At 46.3% G+C, this 6,111-nt stretch overlaps 1 long non-coding RNA gene across 1 annotated transcript in view; it reads right to left on the bottom strand.

The window, feature by feature from the left end:
- Positions 1-2,323, bottom strand: part of LOC109322079 — a 23,369-nt gene extending 21,046 nt beyond the window's left edge. The window contains exon 1 of the long non-coding RNA XR_002104312.1: positions 2,314-2,323. This is a non-coding gene — a long non-coding RNA (uncharacterized LOC109322079). The remainder of the gene's footprint in view (positions 1-2,313) is intronic.
- Between the last annotated feature and the right edge of the window lie 3,788 nt (positions 2,324-6,111).

Here is a 6,111-nt window from a genome sequence, read left to right as displayed (position 1 = left end):
TGAAATCTTACTCTTGTATATTGCAGGGGTGGGATGTAGAGGGGTGTGGTGAGTATAGGTGGGTGGGTATGGGGCTCATGGATGGGATGTGAAGGTGTGTGTGTGCATGTGTGTATATGTGGGGGTAGGAGAGCATGGGGGGATATGTGGGTGGGTATGGGGTTTGTTGGAGGCTGTTGGGTGTTTGGAGGGGAAGGGTAGCTGAGGGTGTGTGTGTGGGTGCATGTGTGTGATGGGGTGTACCTAGCAATAAGTGGGGCTCCCTCCAGAGGCATGTGGGTGTGTGGGGGGGTTCAGGTTTGTGGGTGGATGTAGGAGAGGGTGTGGTTGTGGGATTTTTGGGGGAGGGTTTGTGGGTATGGTGGGGTGTACATGAGCCCTGCCCCCCAATGTGTATCCCCCTGAGCTGGTCAGCACCTGCCCTGAACTCCCCATACCCCACAGCAGCCCAGAGCCTGAACACCCTGTGGTGCCTCCCCACCAGCACACAGCCAACAGCACACAGCCCCAGCCCCAGCCTCCTGCATACCTGCTCCACACTGCTTGAACATAATGCATCCTGCTGCCCCCTGGGCATGCAGCAGGGCTGGGGCAACTCCGTAGCTGGGACTGCCTTTCTAGGCAGCAGTGGTGACAGCAATGGCAATGCATAGCATTCCAGTGTGAGAGCCAGGCAGCTGTGGCAGGAAGGGCGCAGCAGCAGTGAGGGTGAGGGGCCATTTTTTCCCCATACTGAACAACAGTTTCTGCTGCTCAGCCTGGATGGGTTAGTCCAAAATGGGTGTGAGGCAGACTGGGTTGGGGCTATGCATGTGGGTCCCTACCAGTGGGGCTGGAGCCAGTGGTGGCAGCAGCTGGAAGGAGCTGCCACCACCTGGGCTGCCTAGAAAGGCTGTCGAGCCATGGAGACACTCCAGCCCACTGCATGCTCAGGGCTGGCAGAATGTGCCATGGCCAGGCAGCACCTGGGCCAGGCAGAACCAAGGGACCTTTCACCAGCCAGAAAAAGCCCCTCTGTTGGCCAGATCTGGCCCATGGACTGTATTTTGCCCACCACTGTCCTAGCCACTTTGGATCTTCAGGGACTGTTGGCTTCAGGAACTGGTGTGCTTTAACTTAGAACTTAGACAGAAGTAGTTGTGTTAGTTTGAAGTCAGGCAGAATATGGGGTAGACTTGCATCTTGTAGGCTAACTGCACGTGTGCACGTGTGCACACACACGCACGCACACACACACACACACACACAAATATGAGTCATAGATCTGTCTCCAAATTTGCAAGTGTTTCTACATGGGAAGGTAGGCTGTAGGTCAGGATTTTTCTCCTTTTCCTTCTTCTGTTCTCCCTTCTCTACTTCAGGGGTGAGATGCTTTATCTCAAAATGGACAGCTGCTTTGTTGACTTCGAAGTGCCATTTGAGTCAGTTGGTAGCCAGATCTTCCCAGGTCTTGACACTGGTATCTGTTTTCTTCGGGTATGCTTCCAATGTGTCCTTGTAGCATTTCCTCTACCCACCATGAGATCTCAGGCCATTACTAAGATGAAAGTAGAGTGCTTTTTTTGTGAGTCAGGAATTCACACATAATTTCTGGTCCAATAAAGTTGGTGTTTGAGGATTACCGACTCAATGCTGCTAAGGTTAGCTTCAGCAAGGAAGTAGGCATTTGTGCAGTGATCTTCCAATTTGATGTGTAGGATTTTCTGAAGACATTGTTGATGACACCTCTCCAGGCTCTTGAGATGACAATGATAGGTTGCCATAGAGGAGAGTGGGGATGGTGATTGCATTGTAGCCCTAGATCTTAGTTTCTTTCCAGTAATCACAATAAATAAAGACATTCCAAAGCAGTTTCTCAAAGGAGGCACCTGTGCATGAGATCCCGTGTTGGATCTCCTCATCAATGTTCACTTTCTGAGAGAGGTGGCCACTGAGGTAGGGGAAGTGTACAAGTACCTCCAGAGTCTTTCTGTCAATGGCAGTTTGAGGAGGGGGAATCGCATTCATAGCCCAGGATAGGCTGATAGAACATTTTCATTTTGATGTTGAGAGAGAGGCCAAAAGCTCAGTAGACTTCTTCAAAAAAGAACCAGCACAGTTTGGAGGTTTTCCAAAGTGTGCACAAGGGTGGCATGGTTGGTGGGATATTGAAGGTCAAGGATGCTTGTTTTTGAATACTTTGGTCTTTGACTGAAAATGTCCCAGATAGAAAAGCTCTCCGTCCATTCAGTACTCACTGTCGATTCCAGAAAGAAGGTGGTTCTTTATAAGAACCTAGATGACTGTCAGAAAGTGGAGTTGGGGTGATGACACATCCTTGCTTTACCTCAGTTTGGATGACAAATGCATCTGTCTCTGATCCACGACAAGATTGTTGCAGTCATCTGGTTATGGAAAAGCCTAAGGACCTTGGTGTACTCTTCCACACATCCAAATCTGGCCAGTACTTTCTACAAAACTATAGAATTATTATTTTTGATAATATTTTTGATGGAATCAAAGGCTTCAGTGAGGTCAATAAAGGCCATATACAGGTCCTGGTGTTGTCCCTGACACTTTTCTTGGATCTGGCTGGCAACAAAGTTCATGTTGATTGCCCCATGGATGGTCTGAAATGACACTGAGATTCTGGCAGGACTTCCTCACCAAAAAGTAGAAGACGGTTCAGAAGGATGCAGGCAAGGATTTTCCCTGCTGTGGAAAGGAGGGTGCTATGTCAATAGTTTCCACAAAGAGACTTATCTCCTCTCATGAAGGTAGTCATGATTTGGCATTTCTCAGGTCTTGTCATTGTTCCAAATGCATAGAATAAATTTGTGGAGTTTCACTACCAGTTCATCACCAGCAGCTTTGTAGATTTCAGCAGGTATACCATCTGGTCCAGTAGGTCCAGTAGCTTTGTTGTTCTTGGTTTCCTGTATGGCACACCAGACTTCTTTTAGGATAGGAAAATTGGCAAGGGTATTGGGGGGATGGATTTGATGGTGCTATCTGCCACAGTGGAGTCATGGTCACAAGTGCCTTAATGTGCTCTTTCCACCTAGCTTGGATAGAGTCATTGTCTTTGAGGAGTGTCAAGCCATCCTGCAACTTCAGTAAAGTAGGACCATGCAAAGCTGGGCTATAGATGGCCTGGAAAAAGCTACACACATCACATTTATCAGCATGTTTATCTCTTTGGGTTTATCTTGCCACCACTGTTTTTTGATTTCCTGGATTCTCCTTTGAGCTTCAATTTTAAGGAGCTGTTACTTCTGCTGAGATGAGGTGTCATTTTACCAAGCAGAATAAGCCCTTCTCTTCTGGTTGAGGAGGGCTTGAATCTCATTAAACCAGTCTTGGTGTCAATGGGGTAGTATAGCTAATTGATTCAGCACAAGCCATATGGATAGCAGCTTTAAACCCCTTACAGAGTTCCTCAATATTGTCTTCATTTGCGGACAGGCAAGGGAGTTTTCCATAGAGATGCTGCTGAAGTTCCTTAATGACAATACTGTGCTCCATGCATTTCCTCAGGAGAAGAATGCCATTGGAGTTAGCTTTCCCTACTTCTTCCTTGCTAATGGGGCCACTCCAAAGTTCTAGGTCACATCCAACTCTAGCACTGAAGTTACTAAGGACAATGATCTTGTCCTCCTTGCAAATATTAGCCAATATGTGGTCAAGGTTGGAATAGAACTGTTCCTTGACATCATTGTTAGCACCAAACGTTAGGGCAAACACACTGATGATGGTGGTGTACTGGCTGTTGCTGAGCTTAAGACAAAGGGGTCGTAAGTCATTTGTTAATGTGCACAGGGAGCTCCATAAATGGACTGATGAGCTGATTGTTGATGGCAAAGCTGATGCCGTGAACACATCTCTCCTGGGCTGGTTTCCTGTTCCAGAGTAAGGTGTACTCTTTGCCTTCTTCCCTCAGCTGACTTGCATTTTGTCCTCTTGTCTCACTAAGAGGTATAGTGTTGATGTTGTGTCTCAGTAGTTCCCTGGAGCTGATGGCAGTTCTTTTTGCTCATTCTCTGTCTTGGTTACCATCAAGGTGTGAATGCTTCATGTTGAGAAAATCAATGTCATCTTATGATGTTTTCAACTGCAGAGAGAGTGATCCTGCTGGACACAGTTATTCAGCCAGGAGCAGATAAGACAGCTTAGGTTTAGCGCACCTTTCTTAGCCCCTTTCCCATGTGAAGTAAGCACACCAGAGGTCCTTCCCTTTCCCAGGCACTGCTCTGGACACTGGGGCTCTTTTAGTTTAATGTGGAGCCACACTGCAGGGCTCCAGTTACTTGGCCTAGAGCCAGGGCTAACTTGAGCAGCCTCAAGCTTCTCCCAGGGACAGCTCTCCTTGCCCCAACCTGCTTACCATATAGGGCCGGAGCAGCCTTGAGCTGCTCCCAGGGCTGGCTCTCTATGTGCCAGTCTGCACACTGTATGGGGTCCAAGCATCTTGAGCTGCTCCCAGGGCTGGCTCTCCATGCACCATCCACCCAGCCACTTGCTGGGTTCACAGGCTCAAGCTGCCTTGAGCGGCTCCTACAGCCTGAGCACCATGCACTGATCCTCACACTGTCGAGGCTCAGGTGGAGTCCTGAGGACAGTCATCTCCAGAGCTCCTCTCTCCTCACTATCCATCACCACCTCTCTCTCTCCCAGCATGCTGAGGAGCTCCTTTTATACGATTCAGGGGTTCCACCCCCAAAGTTCTCTGGACCTGGCAGGGTGCAGTCTCAAACCAGGGTCAGACTACTCCTTGCCACCTCCCTTCGGGCAAAGGGCATGGCCTTGCTTACCCCAGCTTGCTTCTGATTGGTGGATGGGCTCCATCAATTGGAATTGCAGAATCTTGATCCCAGAACTCCTCTGGAGCTCAAAAGGTAAGTCTTTTACATATATATGTAATTTATATGTTATGAACCTCACCATAAGCTGGGGGTGCATAGGACATCAAACTGATTTTCTTGTGTTTGTTTCGCTGATACAGTGTGTGTGGTCTTTCACTGATATGGCATGTGTTGCAAAGGGCTATTTGTACTGTGGCCAGACTGGAGAAAAATCTATGGCCCCAGCAGTCGGGCCTAGCAGAATTGGCAGGAGGGTTGATTTCTGAAGATACTGGTAGAACTCATGAGAGGTTTATATACTATACATAACTAATACACCGCACAGGCACACTTTCCTTTTTCCTAATTCAGAAATCATTTTTGTCAGTCTCTGTACCAAACCCCATCCCCAATTAAAATAATAAAACCTTGAAAATTGGGCGGTTCAATGCAAGGCTTAGTTCTGTTGTTTTCAACTAATATGTTGTCTTTGACTGTAACTCATTGAAATGCACAAACCACATAGCACAGAACAAAGAGAACTCTTGCTGTGAGTTTTCACAGAAGTAGAAAAGAAAAGAAATCAGAGATTTAAAATATCTATTAACATTTTTGTATAAAGAATTAAGAATAGAATGTCTGCTTCAGACTCATGAAAATTATACAAATAAGATGCAAGTGTGTTACTGAGGCAAAAAAGTGAAGGACTACGCAATATTTTCTGTAACCAGTTTGTAAATTTTAACTATTCCATCAGCCTTTACATAACCCCATATAAGAAGGAATACATTTGATGAAAAAAGGTATAAGATCAAACAAACATACATATTTTTGAAGCCCTCAGAAAGGACTTGATATATACTATGAAAAAGGCATCTGAGGTATCCTTTTGACCTAAGCATAACACTGTTCAGTACACCTGGATCTAAATATTACCAGGAACATTATAGCCATATTCATTATCTCCATATTCAGATGAATAGAGTAGTATAGAAAGTGATCTTTTTAAATGTCAAGATATACAATAAAGAGAGGCTTTTTCTATCCATTGTTATGTGTATTATAGTAGTGCCCTGTAGCCTCAGTAGGCAGTATGGCTGCATTCAGAAGATCACATAGATGCTGTATTTGGCACCGTAGACCCGTCTGCAGTACTATAAACCACACATGCAGGCATTCTCTGCCTTGCTACCTTGCAGCACAAGGGTATTTTTGTGTTGACCTTGGGAGATCCCATGGTCAAAAAAGCCCATGCCAAAAAAAAGTGGGGTGGCGCACATGGTAGCAGCAT

Source organism: Crocodylus porosus, unplaced genomic scaffold (assembly GCF_001723895.1).
Source record: "Crocodylus porosus isolate Cpor-Errol unplaced genomic scaffold, CroPor_comp1, whole genome shotgun sequence".
Taxonomy (NCBI): Eukaryota; Metazoa; Chordata; order Crocodylia; family Crocodylidae; genus Crocodylus; species Crocodylus porosus.
Note: the sequence above shows the minus strand (reverse complement) of the source record. Positions and strands in the feature narration are given on the sequence as shown.